This window comes from Pseudophryne corroboree, chromosome 2 (genome assembly GCF_028390025.1).
Source record: "Pseudophryne corroboree isolate aPseCor3 chromosome 2, aPseCor3.hap2, whole genome shotgun sequence".
In the NCBI taxonomy this organism is placed as follows: Eukaryota; Metazoa; Chordata; class Amphibia; order Anura; family Myobatrachidae; genus Pseudophryne; species Pseudophryne corroboree.
The window spans coordinates 590,351,571-590,370,357 of NC_086445.1; the positions used below are offsets into that span (position 1 = coordinate 590,351,571).

Genomic DNA, 18,787 nt, shown 5'->3' on the forward strand with positions numbered 1-18,787 from the left:
AACGAGAACGTTCATATCATGCAGTGTTATCTGCCAGTGTGTAGGGCCCATTACTCTGACAAGGGAAAACAAAACAAAAAAAGCCAAAGCCCACAGAGAATCTTCAGGGCAGCTACAGTAGAGGTTGATTGCCAAGTAAAAATAGAGTCATTATTCTATCAAATTGAAAGAAACCAGTAATAACCTTTGTAAACATAGGAGGGACTGTTAATTGGAAATGAGAACACTTCAAAAGTTAAATTACAGGTACTTCCAGAATGCTACACAGATTAGAATGTGTAAATAATGCATTCTGATGTACAGGAACAATAGGAATATAACAGCCCTAGGGACAGAATTGCCAACCTCCCATTTTGTATTCCAAAATGCACTGTAAATGGTAACTAGTTCAGAGCTTTTAGGTAAAATTAACTAATGATTATATTATTTGGTAAAATTAACATGTTCAGAATAAGAGCACTGCTTCCCCCTTATCTTACTATTCTGATGTTTGTACTGGAAAAAAATAAGAATTTACTTACCGATAATTCTATTTCTCATAGTCCGTAGTGGATGCTGGGGACTCCGTAAGGACCATGGGGAATAGCGGCTCCGCAGGAGACTGGGCACATCTAAAGAAAGCTTTAGGACTATCTGGTGTGCACTGGCTCCTCCCCCTATGACCCTCCTCCAAGCCTCAGTTAGGATACTGTGCCCGGACGAGCGTACACAATAAGGAAGGATTTTGAATCCCGGGTAAGACTCATACCAGCCACACCAATCACACCGTATAACCTGTGATCTGAACCCAGTTAACAGCATGATAACAGAGGAGCCTCTGAAAGATGGCTCACAACAATAATAACCCGATTTTTGTAACAATAACTATGTACAAGTATTGCAGACAATCCGCACTTGGGATGGGCGCCCAGCATCCACTACGGACTATGAGAAATAGAATTATCGGTAAGTAAATTCTTATTTTCTCTAACGTCCTAAGTGGATGCTGGGGACTCCGTAAGGACCATGGGGATTATACCAAAGCTCCCAAACGGGCGGGAGAGTGCGGATGACTCTGCAGCACCAAATGAGAGAACTCCAGGTCCTCCTCAGCCAGGATATCAATTTTGTAGAATTTTACAAACGTATTTGCTCCTGACCAAGTAGCTGCTCGGCAAAGTTGTAAAGCCGAGACCCCTCGGGCAGCCGCCCAAGATGAGCCCACCTTCCTTGTGGAGTGGGCATTTACAGATTTTTGGCTGTGGCAGGCCTGCCACAGAATGTGCAAGCTGAATTGTACTACAAATCCAACGAGCAATAGTCTGCTTAGAAGCAGGAGCACTCAGCTTGTTGGGTGCATACAGGATAAACAGCGAGTCAGATTTCCTGACTCCAGCCGTCCTGGAAACATATTTTCAGGGCACTGACAACGTCTAGCAACTTGGAGGCCTCCAAGTCCCTAGTAGCCGCAGGCACCACCAATAGGTTGGTTCAGGTGAAACGCTGAAACCACCTTGGGGAGAAACTGAGGACGAGTCCTCAATTCTGCCCTGTCCGAATGGAACATCAGATAAGGGCTTTTTCAGGATAAAGCCGCCAATTCTGACACGCGCCTGGCCCAGGCCAGGGCCAACAGCATGACCACTTTCCATGCGAGATATTTTAACTCCACAGATTTAAGTGGTTCAAACCAATGTGACTTTTGGAACCCAAAACTACATTGAGATCCCAAAGTGCCACTGGAGGCACAAAAGGAGGCTGTATATGCAGTACCCCTTTTACAAACGTCTGAACTTCAGGGACTGAAGCTAGTTCTTTTTGGAAGAAAATTGACAGGGCCGAAATTTGAACCTTAATGGACCCCAATTTCAGGCCCATAGACACTCCTGTTTGCAGGAAATGTAGGAATCGACCCAGTTGAATTTCCTCCGTCGGGCCTTACTGGCCTCGCACCACGCAACATATTTTCGCCAATTGCGGTGATAATGTTTTCGCGGTTACATCCTTCCTGGCTTTGATCAGGATAGGGATGACTTCATCCGGAATGCCTTTTTTCCTTCAGGATCCGGCGTTCAACCGCCATGCCGTCAAACGCAGCCGCGGTAAGTCTTGGAACAGACAGGGTCCTTGCTGGAGCAGGTCCCTTCTTAGAGGTAGAGGCCACGGATCCTCCGTGAGCATCTCTTGAAGTTCCGGTTACCAAGTCCTTCTTGGCCAATCCGGAACCACGAATATAGTGCTTACTCCTCTCCATCTTATCAATCTCAGTACCTTGGGTATGAGAGGCAGAGGAGGGAACACATACCCTGACTGGTACACCCACGGTGTTACCAGAGCGTCTACAGCTTATTGCCTGAGGGTCCCTGGACCTGGCGCAATACCTGTCGAGTTTTTAATCATGTGGAAGACTTCTGGGTGAAGTCCCCACTCTCCCGGGTGGAGGTCGTGCTGAGGAAGTCTGCTTCCCAGTTGTCCACTCCCGGAATGAATACTGCTGACAGTGCTATCACATGATTTTCCGCCCAGCGAAGAATCCTTGCAGCTTCTGCCATTGCCCTCCTGCTTCTTGTGCCACCCTGTCTGTTTACGTGGGTGACTGCCGTGATGTTGTCCGACTGGATCAACACTGGCTGACCTTGAAGCAGAGGTCTTGCTAAGCTTAGAGCATTGTAAATGTCCCTTAGCTTCAGGATATTTATGTGAAGTGATGTCTCCAGGCTTGACCATAAGCCCTGGATATTCCTTCCCTGTGTGACTGCTCCCCAGCCTCGCAGGCTGGCATCCGTGGTCACCCGGACCCAGTCCTGAATGCCTAATCTGCGGCCCTCTAGAAGATGAGCACTCTGCAACCACCACAGGAGGGACACCCTTGTCCTTGGTGACAGGGTTATCCGCTGATGCATCTGAAGATGCGACCCGGACCATTTGTCCAGCAGGTCCCACTGGAAAGTTCTTGCGTGGAATCTGCCGAATGGGATTGCTTCGTAGGAAGCCACCATTTTACCCAGAACCCTTGTGCATTGATGCACTGAGACTTGGCTCGGTTTTAGGAGGTTCCTGACTAGCTCGGATAACTCCCTGGCTTTCTCCTCCGGGAGAACCACCTTTTTCTGGACTGTGTCCAGGATCATCCCTAGGAACAGAAGACACGTCGTCGGAACCAGGTGCGATTTTGGAATATTGAGAATCCAATCGTGCTGCCGCCACACTACCTGAGATAGTGCTACACCGACCTCCAACTGTTCCCTGGATCTTACCCTTATCAGGGAATTGTCCAAGTAAGGGATAACTAAAATTCACTTCCTTCGAAGGAATATCATCATTTCGGCCATTACCTTGGTAAAGACCCGGGGTGCCGTGTACCATTCATACGGCAGCGTCTGAACTGATAGTGACAGTTCTGTACCATAAACCTGAGGTACCCTTGGTGAGAAGGGTAAATTTTGACATGAAGGTAAGCATCCTTGATGTCCAGAGACATCATGTAGTCCCCTTCTTCCAGGTTCGCAATCACTGCTCTGAGTGACTCAATCTTGAATTTGAACCTCTGTACGTAAGTGTTCAAAGATTTTAGATTTAGAATCGGTCTCACCGAGCCGTCCGGCTTCGGTACCACAACAGTGTGGAATAATACCCCGTTCCTTGCAGGAGGGGTACCTTGATTATCACCTGCTGGGAATACAGCTTGTGAATGGCTTCCAAAACTGTCTCCCTGTCAGAAGGAGACATCGGTAAAGCCGACTTTAGGAAACGGCGAGGGGGAGACGTCTCGAATTCTAATTTGTACCCCTGAGATAACACCTGAAGGATCCAGGGGTCTACTTGCGAGTGAGCCCACTGCGCGCTGAAATTCATTGAGACGGGCCCCCCACCGTGCCTGATTCTGCTTGTAAAGCCCCAGCGTATACTGAGGGCTTGGCAGAGGCGGGAGAGGGTTTCTGTTCCTGGGAACTGGCTGATTTCTGCAGCCTTTTTCCTCTCCCTCTGTCACGGGGCAGAAATGAGGAACCTTTTGCCCGCTTGTCCACGAAAAGACTGCGCCTGATAATACGGCGTCTTCTCATGTTGAGAGGCGACCTGGGGTACAAACGTGGAATTCCCAGCTGTTGCCGTGACCACCAGGTCTGAAAGACCGACCCCAAATAACTCCTCCCTTAATAAAGCAATACTTCCAAATGCCGTTTGGAATACGCATCACCTGACCACTGACGTGTCCATAACCCTCTACTGGTAGAAATGGACAACGCGCTTAGACTTGATGCCAGTCGGCAAATATTCCGCTGTGCATCACGCATATATAGAAATGCATCTTTTAAATGCTCTATAGGCAAAAATATACTGTCCCTATCTAGGGTATCAATATTTTCAGTCAGGGAATCCGACCACGCCAACCCAGCACTGCACATCCAGGCTGAGGCGATTGCTGGTCGCAGTATAACACCAGTATGTGTGTAAATACCTTTTAGGATACCCTCCTGCTTTCTATCAGCAGGATCCTTAAGGGCGGCCATCTCAGGCGAAGGTAGAGCCCTTACAAGCGTGTGAGCGCTTTATCCACCCTAGGGGGTGTTTCCCAACGCACCCTAACCTCTGGCGGGAAAGGATATAATGCCAATAACATTTTAGAAATTATCCGTTGTTATCGGGGGAAACCCACGCATCATCACACACCTTATTTAATTTCTCAGATTCAGGAAAACTACAGGTAGTTTTTCCTCACCGAACATAATACCCCTTTTTTTTTTGGTACTCGTATTATCAGAAATGTGTAAAACATTTTTCATTGCCTCATTCATGTAACGTGTGGCCCTACTGGAAGTCACATTCGTCTCTTCACCGTCGACACTGGAGTCAGTATCCGTGTCGGCGTCTATATCTGCCATCTGAGGTAACGGGCGCTTTAGAGCCCCTGACGGCCTATGAGACGTCTGGACAGGCACAAGCTGAGTAGCCGGCTGTCTCATGTCAACCACTGTCTTTTATACAGAGCTGACACTGTCACGTAATTCCTTCCAACAGTTCATCCACTCAGGTGTCGACCCCCTAGGGGGTGACATCACTATTACAGGCAATCTGCTCCGTCTCCACATCATTTTTCTCCTCATACATGTCGACACAAAAGTACCGACATACAGCAAACACACAGGGAATGCTCTGATAGAGGACAGGACCCCACTAGCCCTTTGGGGAGACAGAGGGAGAGTTTGCCAGCACACACCAGAGCGCTATATAAATACAGGGATAACCTTATATAAGTGTTTTTCCCCTTATAGCTGCTGTATAGTTAATACTGCGCCTAATTAGTGCCCCCCTCTCTTTTTTAACCCTTTCTGTAGTGTAGTGACTGCAGGGGAGAGCCAGGGAGCTTCCCTCCAACGGAGCTGTGAGGGAAAATGGCGCCAGTGTGCTGAGATAGGCTCCGCCCCTTTTTCGCGGACTTTTCTCCTGCTTTTTTATGGATTCTGGCAGGGGTTAAATGCATCCATATAGCCCAGGAGCTATATGTGATGCAGTTTTTTGCCATCCAAGGTGTTTTTATTGCGTCTCAGGGCGCCCCCCCCCAGCGCCCTGCACCCTCAGTGACCGAAGTGTGAAGTGTGCTGAGAGCAATGGCGCACAGCTGCAGTGCTGTGCGCTACCTTGTTGAAGACAGGACGTCTTCTGCCGCCGATTTTCCGGACCTCTTCTGCCTTCTGGCTCTGTAAGGGGGCCGGCGGCGCGGCTCTGGGACCCATCCAAGCTGGGCCTGTGATCGTCCCTCTGGAGCTAATGTCCAGTAGCCTAAGAAGCCCAATCCACTCTGCACGCAGGTGAGTTCGCTTCTTCTCCCCTTAGTCCCTCGATGCAGTGAGCCTGTTGCCAGCAGGTCTCACTGAAAATAAAAAACCTAAACTAAAACTTTCACTAAGAAGCTCAGGAGAGCCCCTAGTGTGCACCCTACTCGTTCGGGCACAGAGATCTAACTGAGGCTTGGAGGAGGGTCATAGGGGGAGGAGCCAGTGCACACCAGATAGTCCTAAAGCTTTCTTTAGATGTGCCCAGTCTCCTGCGGAGCCGCTATTCCCCATGGTCCTTACGGAGTCCCCAGCATCCACTTAGGACGTTAGAGAAAATGGCAATATAGAAATGTCTTGAGGGGGAGCGTCTAGTTTCTCTTCGGCGAAAGGACCTTTCCCATAAGTCACTGGGTCCACAGCACAAACTATTTGAAATAGTAACTTGTGGCAAGCAAAGCGAGACACCGTGCCCAAAGCATGGTGAGCAAAGCGAGCTATGACGGACCAATGCAGCATAACTACAAAAATAATGTACAACAAACGGAGATTGGAAAAAATAAATACATGCTGAAGACTATAGTGAGGGTCACTTGGGCACAACCAGGTTCTTTCCACGAAGAGGAAACAGACAACCAAAACATCAGGGTCTAGAAAGAAAGTGCGAAATATATACTTCCTCCATTTTCCTGGCTGGTCTAAAGAAAACCGTGAGGGGAAGCTCCAAGTTCATGGCCACAGAACTGACCAACTTCAATGGAGAGAAGACACCTGAGAGGAAAGAGGCTCAGTGGATGTGGATGTGATAGAGAGATATATATAATATATATATATATATATATATATATATATATATATATAACATCCATAAAAGTGGCACTTGGAGACTTAGTTAAAGTGATGAAAAAAAGTGCTTTTATTGTAGCATCATCGATCTACGTATCGGGGTGTGTGTGTGTATTATATATATATATATATATATATATATATATTATATATATATATTTATATTTATTTAAATTCCTGCTTTAAATCTGCAGAATTTTTTTTTACAATTTTGTGCTTTTGACAGATTGGAACCTATTGCCCTGGGGTGGCGAGAGGACATGCAAGAAAAGTGGCCTGTTTGGCTGTCCAAACGGTACTTTTCGCGATCACACCAATGGGAGATCGGGCACGATATAAGTGTGTGTCTGTGTGTGTGATACATATATATTTTATTATTATTAGTTATTTATATAGCGCACACACACATTCCACAGCGCTTTACAGAGAATATTTGGCCATTCACATCAGCCTCCCCCCTAGTGGAGCTTACAATCTATATTCCCTACCACATGTACATTCACACACATTCATACTAGGGTTAAGTTTGTTTGGAGCCAATTAACCTACCAGTATATTTTTGTATTGCGAGAGGAAACCCATTAAAGCAAGCAGTGGCGTAAGTTCGCCTGAGTCGCCCGGAGGCAAGATAAATGTTGGTGCCCTCCCTGGGCTTCACCCAACTAGCTCTCAAAAAGCCTGGAAAGTGCCTGCGTGCTGCAGCTCCCCCTAGATTCAGCTTCCTGCAAGCTGTCTCTGTGGATACCACGGCAGGTAGCTGCCGTGGTATCAATACCGACGTCGGGATCCCACCATTTAGATGGTGGGGCTAACACAACGAAGCCCCTTGCGGGCTCAGTGAAGAGCGGCGCTCGCCACAGGTTCTATTCCCACTCTGGGTTTCGTGGACACCCACGAGTGAGAATAGTCCCTGTTGGTCGGCATGCCGACCGTCGGGATAGTGAGGGTTCGGGATGTCGGTGCCGGTATTGTTACCGCCAGTCTCCTCACCGCGGGTCGCATAACTACATCCCGACACAGCTCCTCTGTCTTAAACTAGCAGGCACCCCCTGCTCTGTGACTCGGCTCCTCAGGGTCACGGACGGCTAATGCATCACCATAGGTGTGCGCAACACATTTTTTAAGGGGGTGCACCATTGAAGAGGTGTGCCTACCACCGCCTTTTGGCATTCCTTTCTACTCCATATGCACCTTACCTGTATGGTGGTTTCTTACAATGGGGAACCTCTGAAGAAATGTCCTCCCTGGGCAGATGGCATCTTCAGTTGGTATTCACTATTCATGTAGGATATCGCATGGTCTTGAAGATACCTGTTAGTGTAGGAATATAACCAATGTCATCATCATACAACAGAGGTTCAACCAGACTTGTGTCACCTCCTGTCTCTCAGCCACACCATCTCCCGCCTGCATCTCATAGCCATCTCTTGACTCATTCCCCAATTCTAACAGCACGCAGCCTCCTCTGCCCTCATGTAAGTCTCCTCTCATACTCCTGATGCCAGCAGCATCCAACCTGCTCCCGTCAGCTTCCTCTCTCTTCATGCAACCCATATCAGCCTCCTCACCCATTCCCCTTAAACCAGCAGCCTCCTCCTCTCACCTCATGCCAGCTTCCATCTCCCCCAACCCTGATATTAACCTCCTCACCCACTCCCATTAAGCCAGCCTGAGCCTCCTCACCCACTCCACTCATTCATCAGCATTCAACCTCCTCTCCTATTCCCCTCATGCCATCCGCATCCTCGCCTTTCATTCCAGCCTGCTTGTCACCTTTCATGCACCCCTCGTATCAGCCTCACCCGTCACCCACTCCCCTTAAGCCAGCATCCTACCCCCTCATGCCAAAGTTTGCCAGCTGTCCTCCTTTTAGTCCAGTCAGTAGTCATTCACTCCCCTCAGCAGCCACGTCACTAACTCCACTCCTCTCACCCTCATGGCCCCTTTCAGTCTCAGTATGCAAAGTAAAAGGCCAGGGTTGCAGGGGGAGTTTGTGGAGTTGTCACTGAATGCAGCTGCTGCTGAACTAAAGTGAAAGGACCAATTGTAAATACTCACCTCATTGAGAAAAGGTGGGGTGTGCCTGTCCTGCCTCGTGCGGCGTGGCCTACTGGGAGCCTAGGCCATCACGACACTGGCATCCTCATGGTGGTGGCTGGCGGGGAGTCCAGTCCAGTGACTGCAGCTTCCTATGAGCAGCGGCTGCTGTGCGGCTGCTCCGTGTTGTCCCTCGTCGGTGCAGGGTGTCCGCTTCACGGACTAGCGCCAGCGCGTGTCTGATGTGTGTCTCGGTTCCTGCAGCATACTGGCTGCTTGGCTCTTCTGCGCCGCACAGCGTCACGCGTGTGCAGGAAGCCAATGATTTTTAATTCAGTAGAGCGGGCGGAGCTGGGCTGCATACGTATTGTAGCTGCCATGGGGAGGACTGATACGCTGACAGCCAGCCAGAAGCCTTTCCTGGGGTCGGGTAGGCATTTAACAGAATGATAAAAGCAAATGACAGGGGGCCACATCCCTATGCCCCCCCCCAACCGACTGCGTGTGACCTGTTACTACACCACCACAAGTCCAGGTCCAGACCTCATGTAGCAGCACAGCAGCCAGCAAATACAGGTTGAGACAGTGGAAGAGAGGTGCCCCCTGCAGGACAGGAGCCCGGCGGCAGCCGACTCCATTGTCTTCGGGAGTTCCGCCTCTGAAAGCAAGGGAGAATATTCAAACTCCACATAATTAAGGTCATAGTGGGAATTGAACCACGTGTTTCCTATTCAAAATATACCCAAATTCATATTATGCCACGCAGAAGGGCCAAAATTCATAATATGCCATACAGGTGAGTAAAAAAACATAATATTACACAAGAGAGTAGTACCCAAACCATGGCAATAATACTAGAGGAGGGCATTAGTGTAGAAATGAAACCTTCGGTTGCAGAAAATACAATGTAGGCAGCCAGACCCATCATTAGAGGACCCCGCTGAGGATGCAACATGCACTGTGTGTGACGCATACAACATCTGTTTCAGCAAACAAACAATTACCGTGCACAATGTTCTGTCAGGACATATTTGCAGGAACGACAAGCTGCTCCTGCATCAGCAGTGTTCAGCTCCTCTGGGGAACACTACTACTTCATTGTGCCAGTAGTGCTGCAGCGGGTAGGACAGAGAAGGTGGAGCCACAATGATTGAATGTGTCCTCAAGCCCTCATGTAATAGGACTGCAATGTCCTACCCACTCCACACTGTAACTACCTCTGGAAGAGTATTCTTCCCCCTTTAACAATTTGCTTAATTACTACCTGGTTCTTGTAAAACGTATTCGCCAGGACTAAAACCTTCGTCACCATGGTGACCTGGCACACCCAGGATTTGTCGAGCCCTGATATATTTGTATATACATATACCGATCATCCATAACATAAAAGCTTCCAGCAGGTGACATGAACAACATTATCTCATTACTATGGCACCTGTTAAGGGGTGAGATAGACTGAGATCTGGGATATTTGGGGGCCAAGTCAACACCTTTGTCATGTTCCTCAAACCATTCATAAACATTTTTTGCGATCACTTCAGCCTGTCCGCGGACGGAATTGACGTCAGACACCCGCCCTGCAAACGCTTGGACACGCCTGCATTTTTCCAAATACTCCCAGAAAACGGTCAGTTGACATCCACAAACGCCTTCTTCCTGTCGATCAGCTGTGCGAATGGATACTTCGTACAATCCATCGCCCAGCAACAATTTGCTTTGTAGCCGTACGACGCGCCTGCGCATTGCGGTGCATACGCAGTTCTGACCTGATCGCAGCACGGCGAAAAAAAGAAGAAGCGTGCGATCAGGTCAGAATGACCCCCTTGGTCACTAAAGTTCCAACAACCACCCATTTCTCAAATTTACGAAGATCGCCTCTACATTTGCGGATGTTATTTGTTTAATGCATGAACCACACCTATGTGGAAGTGCTCGCTGAAGGTGTCTGAGTAGAAAAGGTATGTTACACTGGAAACCAAAAAGGTCTACTTGAATTTTGTTCCATTTTAGTAGCTGTACTTATAAGACAATGGGGGAGATTCAAATGTTTGAAAAGTCAGTTGGGAGTCTGTTTTTTCCTATCTAATAGACAGGAAAAAACAGACACCCAATTGACTTTTCAAACATTTGAATATCCCCCAATAAGTGGTATACAATGGACAATTATCCAAAATTTGCTAAATTCAGTAAAAAAAAAAAAAAGGTAAAATAAAAATTAATTCAAGTGTGCCGGGTTACACACCGAGCAATGTGTCATGTGATGCGGCGGATCGGACTGACATTGTTCAATTCGGCGCTTATCGGGCAGTGTGCATGTTCGATGTGTGTGTGCCCAAGGCTGCTAGCGACGTCATCAGGTTCAACGATATCACTAGTGACACGATGTACGATAATGAAGGACAGAACAGTGATCGTTCCATCCTCCATTAACATCAATGTCAGGCCGACATATCGATTGGGTACACCGCTCCAGTGTGCACCTAGTTCTAGGCACGTAAAGCGGCTAAACCCGTACAAAGTATTGGGTGCGCTGCTGAAACGGCAGTTTGACCGGCCGAAAGCCTGACTAAGCGGATTTCTGTTCTCCACCTCATGAGGATGCACGCAGAACTAATGGGCACCCACATAACGCACACTCATCAGCACAAACACTTGAATAGATCCCCCCACTTTCAACAGGAGCTCTGGGTGCCAAAATACAACTGAATTCCCTCAATATAGTTTTCATGGGTTTGGGTTTTTTTAAAGCAAAGAATACATTGCATTCTACTGGTGCACTTCCTCCTGAGAGCAATTCTTCATTTTCAGTGGTAAAACCATAAACATTTTATATTACAGCAGCATACAGGCTATAAAAAAATATATATATATTATATAAATATAAAAGCACTGTTTAGCATGCATCAAAATGGCAAGCTTCCAAAATATCATAAGGGCTTGCAGACCTTCAAATGTACCTATGATGACAAATGCAGCATAAACTTAAAAAATTCAATTATTTTTACTGCAGCTATTAGTTTTGGGCACCCAATAGAACAATTCAACTGTTGCTCCATTCAAAAGCGAATAACCATGGCTACACACATTTCAGCTCGCAGCACCCGGAGGTAGCAGACTGAAATGTGCAGTCCGTTTTCCTGTCAAGCCCATTACTTTAACTGGGGTTTTCTGCTTTACATTGCTAAACTCTGTCTGATTTGGCACAATGGGGTCGATTCAATTCTCTGACAGTTGAAGTTAAGTCCGGGAGAACTGGCATTCGCCAACTTAACAGGTTGATTTGTCTGGAGAACGGGCATTCTGCGACTTAACTCTCAGCTGCTGATTCCCTACAGAATCAGCCTCACGCCGGTCGCACTTTTGTCAGATTTCTTCTTGCATCCCCCGGGAGTGAGAATAATTCCCGACAATTGAGTGTCACTTGCACTGTAGTGAATAGCACCGGGAGCTAATTCCCGGTGCTATTCAACTGTCAGAGAACTGAATCAACCCCTATAAGCTCAATAATTACATGGTGCCAAAACAACTGAATTGTAACAATGGGCCACCCATTAATTATCGCAGCTTGAAAAACAATTGAATCACCCCTTAGTGCATTATCACCATCAATGGCCATTCATTCATACAGATGACAAACTACCTATGATGTGCATTTGCAAGCTTTAAAGAATTGTTTTTTTCTTTTTACATTTATTTTATTATTTTTTATTTTTATTATTAAAGCCTTGGATCCACGGTAGCGAAAAATTAATTCCTCATCCACAGATCCCAGTAATCACCAAAGACTTCTAGATCTAAAAAGTACATATGGGGCCTGAGTCAGACCTAGGAGCAAATTATTTATAAAAAACAAAACGAAACAAAAAACAGCTTGGCAAAACCATGTTGCAGATGGACAGATTTCAAATGTGCAGAGATATTTAAAGTTCGGAAGGAGTACCAAAAAAAGAAGAAAAAAGTATTTGTTCACTACATGTAAAAGTAGGCAATGTTTTACTTGCATTCAAAAAGAATATACAGTGTTATGAATATAAAGGTGTCCTGTACAGGGCTGCACCAAAAATCAGTTGCCATGGAGATGGTAAAAAATAAATAATGAAACCCCTCCACAATAATAGTGCATACATACTCACCTTCCTTCCCTAAACCTGCACAGGAAGTGAATTATACCTGACAGGGTTTGCTTCCGGTGTGTTGTTAAACCTTATTCTCATATCACTAAGAATGCCACTGATCATTTAAGTGTGGCTCTGCCCACAGTAGTACCATAGTGTGGCATGCTGCTTTGAGCTGACGCCGATGGCAATAGGCAGACATATTATGCCAATTACTTTAGAATGCCACTGCAAAACTCTTAGTGTTGAAACATACTTTTAGTCTGTTATATCATTGTTAATTCCAATTGTGAAGCGCAACGGAATTAGCTGCGCTATATAAGAAACTGTTAATAAATAAATAGATCCAGGTACACATATGCAGCAGTTTTCACTAGCAAGAAAATACTCCTGATAATGCACTGAAGTGGGTGACATGGAGTGTGGCGGGTGACGACCACATGGTATGTTACATTAGAACTTATAAGGGATCACAATGTAATGACAGCAAGGATAGTGGCTAATGGGAATTAACAGAAACGTGGGACAAAAGCAGAGACTCTGTGGGGCTTGTACACTGGATTACACATGGTGACAATCAGTCCAGTGTTTAGAATGTGCTTGCACAATGTGACTTATGATGGTGAGCTTCCAGGATGTGACAGTAGTACTGATACAGAAGGAAAACATGGTGCCGTGTTTACCATCTTGATTCAAGTGGGCAAGGGGAACATGACTACAAGTGACATGTGTTTATACTTCATATATGTATGGACCCCCTTACAGGAAAACATAACAGGATGAAAAGAGAAGTATAGATTGTAGACATGATGTGGAGAACAATGTAAGTGGACAAACCATCTGCAAAACTTTTGGAAGGGAATGGATAGAGAATTGTGACCATAAGGAGAAATCTTATCATCATTGGAGCTCAGCATCACTTTGGACCACTGAAGGCAGCTAAATGCTTACAAAGTATGTTACTAGACCAAAGTGTTTAGAAACCTACAGAAACATTATGACTAAGGATAACAAATAAATTATTTAGGCCTGGAAGTGATGACATGATCTAGTCCTGAGAGTGATGACATGATGTAATAGAGGCTGAATGAGAAGAAAAAGAAAACTTTAGTAAGACAAAAAGGAGTGACATTAAGTGAAAGAGAATTCCGTACAAGCCGAAACATTCCACTGGATAGAACGTACTGCTATAGTGAATGAGTGTCATATCACGTAGCATATTCCTACCCCCCACTCTTTGTTAAAAGAAGAAAAAACACACATCCTCCAACTCCCACCCTTTGTATGGCCAGTCACAGCCTATAAACAAATGAGAACCTCACATGCTACCCCTGCTCTGCCATACAGCTCTATACATACAAACCCTCAAATGTGTTTAGAATTTCAGGAACAAATATCAAGACACAGAAACAATCCAGTAGATACAAATAAATACCGGAGTATACAGAAACAGCAGCAGCCGGCCACATGCATATACAGCAATGTCAGCTCTAGCACCAAGAGCTCAGTGGCCACAATAGGCTATGTTACACCTCAGCCACATATCCCAGCCCACACAGTACGCACCGGGCTAGTGCTGGGGCCTCCAGATGAGCAGATCCCATGCTGAGGCGATCACCCTACACAGCAGCCCCTGATCGGGAAACTTTAGCGGCTAATACACCAAAAACACTACCCCTGCAGCATTTACGGCAGATTGAAGGAGTTTAATTTTACGTACTGGCGTTAATTCGCTGCCCCCCGCCTGCTCCCGTAACAATAGAGGCCTCAAAACATGGGCAGGGGGAGGACCCAGCCTCGGAGACCGGCCCCTTTTCTAACACCCGTCTCCCCCTTCCGGAGCTGTAAACGCACGAAATATCACCTCACTGGGAAAGCCGGGAGCGCCCAGCGCCATCCGGTGCCGGTGTGGAGGGTATACTCACGGGCGGAGCGGGAGGATGAAGCCGGATTGTGTCAGTATCTCTCTCAGCCCCCGGAGCCTTGTCCCTACCGCTACCTATCACTCCGACAACATGGCGGCGCACTGGGGGGACTTAGAGCCGCCTCAGTGCATCATGGGAAGAGGAGGGAGGACTGGGAGCTGTGTTACCTTGGTAACCCCGGGGCCTGCTGGGAAACCAGACCAGGCTAGGAGAAATATGTGAATATCTCTATTATTTACATGTATGCTTTTGGTGATTCTGTGATATATTTACAGTATTACTGCACTATGAGTTCACAGAACATCATCCTGTGTAAGTAAAATATCTTTTACACCATTTTATATGATTCCAATAAAAACAGTATAAATGACCATGGACAGATATTAATAATCACGTACAATATATAAAAGCAGCAGAATTATTAAAGAAAATCTAAAACTAAAAGTTTTTATTTCTATTTAAAAAGCTATAAAATGCTTCAAATATTTGGGGTTTTTTTTCACCTTGCTGTTGTTTTTTCTCCATTGTTTGCATATTTGTATTTTTTTTATAGCTGTATATAAAATAAATTCATTTGCGTACGGATTTTCACCTTTTTGCTTAAGTTTTCTTATTAGATGGGATTAGATAGCCCTGCTGTAAAATATAGGTATGTAATACACAATGGTGGTCATTCCGAGTTGTTCGCTCGCTGCCGATTTTCGCATTGCAGCGATCAAGTGAAAAAAACGGCAAAACTGCGCATGGTACGCAGCGCGCATGCGCTAAGTACTTTCACACAAAACTTTGTAGATTTACACAAGCTCGAGCAACGTTTTTTCATCGCTCGAGTGATCGTAGTGTGATTGACAGGAAGTGGGTGTTTCTGGGCGGAAACGCCATTTTGAGGGAGTGTGCTAAAAAACGCAGGCGTGCCAGGTAAAAACGCAGGAGTGGCTGGAGAAACGGGGGAGTGGCTGGCCGAACGCAGGGCGTGTTTGTGACACCAAACCAGGAACTAAACAGACTGAGGAGCTACTCAGAAACTGCAGGGAATTATTTAGTAGCAGTTCTGCTAATCTTTCGTTCACTATTCTGCTAAGCAAAGATACACTCCCAGAGGGCGGCGGCCTAGCGTTTGCAATGCTGCTAAAAGCAGCTAGCGAGCGAACAACTCGGAATGAGGGCCAATGTACTATACAGATAAACTATAAATAATGGGCATGCGGGTCCAAATGTGGCCACGTTCTGTATGCCATTGGATGGTAAGCGGATTGCTAATGCTATATGCCTGTTATCATTTCCATTGGCATTTACCCCATGCTAGGTGCAGTAGAGGAATACAATGAAGATGCCACCTGTCGGGATCCCAACACCATTCAGAATCCCGACATCAGAACTCCTAATGAGCCAGGAGACCAACGCTGCCATCCAGATATACGGAATCCCTAACGTAATTATTATTATTATTATTATTACATTTTATTTATAGGGTGCCACAAGTGTTTCGCAGCGCTGTACAAAGGACAGTACAGGGAGACAAAACTTAGCATAACAGTAAATAAATAACAAAAATGGAGTGCAGGTAACAACTCAAAACATAATACAGCTTAGATGTAAGTAGCGAGGGAGTAATCATTGTACTACTTGGGGCTGGCGGCCATAGATAGAGAGGAGCCTTTACCAGTAGGAGAAAAAGCAGGTAAATATGGTCGCTGAGTAAAATGTGTGGAGAAGAGGGCTTAGACAACAAGAGGAAAGAGGGCCCTGCTCTAAAGATCTAACAATCTAGTGGGGAGGGGCGACAGACAAATGACATGAGGTGCAAGCAAGCAGGAGGAAGCCTTATGGCGATATGCAAGCAAAGCAGAGATGTTCAAGGCATGGGGCAGGGGGATGGAGTAGCAACCTAAGGACTAGGTTATGCATCGGAGGGGTACGCTTTGATAAATAGGTGGGTTTTCAGTGCCGTTTGAAGCTTTGCAAGGTCGGGGAGAGTCTAATGGAGCGGGGGAGCGCGTTTCACTGAAGGGGTGCAGCATGGGCAAAATCCTGAACTCGTGCATGGGAAGCAGTGACCAAGGCAGAGGAGAGGCGGCAGTCATCAGCCGACCGTAGTGGGCGGGAGGGAGTATGAAGGGAGAGGAGGTTGGAGATCTGATCCCATGCGCCAGGATCTTACATTGATTCCGCAGGAGATTTGTCTGTATTTGGCATTCAGAATGCATACACACAACTCAGAATAGTGAGTAACTTAGGCAAAACTCCCACCCTGTCGTGTGTTTACATTGTTGCCGCACAGTCACCATTCAGAAACAACCATTTAATGTCCACAGAGAAATGTCTAAGATACGTGTATACTTTCACAAAGATGCGTGGATGGTATGCGGTTAAATTACCGGCTGTCGAGATCCCGGCAGTTAGGATATTGACGCCAGAAACCCGACAACCGGAGAAATGCCGGTGGTCGGAATCCCGATCCAAGCCCGATATTTCCTCTCAGGTGGTGGTCCATGCCACCACCCTTCGGTCGCCACAGAGTGCGAAGTGTGGTGCGCAGCAAGCCCGCGAGGGGACACGCTGCACTTGCTGCCAGGATTCTGGCTGTTGGGTTCCTGGCGTCAGTCTCCTTTCCTGTCCGTATGCTGCCCGGAATACATACGCATTAAGCAAAATATGCTAGATGTGGCTACATACGAAGTTGCATGCAACTCAAAATCAGCCAATGGGGGTCGATTTTTTTTATCCGGGATGAGCAATTTTGTGCAAATTGGGGCTGATTTCAGCCCCTCGAAGGATGCGTGATGAGCTATGTCGAGGTTGGAACCCAAGCCTAAAAATGAAATACATTTATGTTTTATATACACCTTATACACACAACTTGAAGGTCATTTTATACAATATTTCTGCAGCAGGGTACATTGGTTTCCACAGGGAAACATCGGGTGTAGAGTGGATCTTGCTCCAGAGAAGCACCAACAGGCTAAAGCTTTAGGTTGTCCCAGGATGCATTGTGGTGCTTCCTCTATAACCCCGCCTCCAGGCACTGTGAGCTCAGTTTTGAGTTGGTACCTGTAGAAGCAGTCACTAACAGGAGGGCTGCTCTGGCGGCCCTGTTCCCAGGTGCTTGCGGCAGAGACGCTCCGGCCCTAGGCAAATGGTCGCAGACGCTCTCTTGGTTCGCGTGGCTGCTACGGGGAGGAGGTAAGAGGGTCCCCAGGTGGGTCCCGCCACTAACTCGCGTTCCTGTCGCAGTCTAGGAAGACGGACTGCGACGCTGGCGTGGACACTGTAACCGAACAGGGACCCCACTATATCCACCAGGGCACAGGAGTACAGGTCGGATATACTAATATCCATTTTAATAAGACTCCATAGTACCAGGTGGTGAAGTCCAGCATAGGGGAACCGGCGCTTGACCTATAGCCTCTCTCCCGGCCCAGAGCGCCATCTACTGCTGGGGTTCCCACTTTGGCGCTCCCTCACACTCTCCCTCCCTGACTGAGACACTGGGCACCATTTTCTAAAATAGATGCGACTGGTCTTTGGGACTGCAGGGCAAGGTCTCTTTTGTAAACCCGCCTGTACATAAGTGCCGTGGTTTTACAAGCACTTAAGTATTCTACATGTCGATATTAAGACAGCGTTAGTTTAGAACAAGTGTACCTGTCCAGAATATATTGTACGAGTATTCTGATATATACTTCCGGTCTCAGACCGTGCATTGTTATATATAATATACATATACTAGTCCAGTGCAGTTTTATTGTATTACTAAAAAAATTATCTGCATTGTTACTGTGACTGTGTGTGCCTGTATTTGCTGTGTGGATTTCACTTTCAGTGTATCCCAGCTATATCTATCACTCTATTCTCTACCCTAGGGGACTAGGTGCGTCAGGGTACATATATAGTGCTTCACAGTAATTACCGATTAAAGTGTACTCTACTGTGTACGCAGTCACCTAATGCTGGATTTATTAGCTGGTGTTGTGTACTGCGGGCTCAGTCGCATAATACCGGACTTATTCGCTGGTGTTTGTGTACTGTGTACGCGGTCGCATACTAGGGAGTTTATTCGCAGGTATTGTACTCTGGCTGTATCGTACTAATACGCTCTGCGGTTGTATTC

At 46.6% G+C, this 18,787-nt stretch overlaps 1 protein-coding gene and 1 long non-coding RNA gene across 7 annotated transcripts in view; one reads left to right on the forward strand and one right to left on the reverse strand.

Annotated features, from left to right (window-relative positions):
* The window catches only part of PUM1 (pumilio RNA binding family member 1), a 152,454-nt gene extending 137,638 nt beyond the window's left edge, over positions 1–14,816 (reverse strand). For 5 of the 6 annotated variants that reach the window (XM_063954584.1, XM_063954583.1, XM_063954582.1 and 2 more), the window contains exon 1: positions 14,677–14,816. The gene's annotated coding sequence lies outside the window, so the exon portion shown is untranslated. Of the gene's footprint in view, positions 1–14,471; positions 14,535–14,676 lie in introns of those variants that run through there. The other variant, XM_063954580.1, reaches the window with a different exon arrangement.
* The window catches only part of LOC135037798 (uncharacterized), a 124,860-nt gene continuing 120,868 nt past the window's right edge, over positions 14,796–18,787 (forward strand). Inside the window, exons 1-2 of the long non-coding RNA XR_010232283.1 lie at positions 14,796–14,988; positions 15,983–16,108. This is a non-coding gene — a long non-coding RNA (uncharacterized LOC135037798). The remainder of the gene's footprint in view (positions 14,989–15,982; positions 16,109–18,787) is intronic.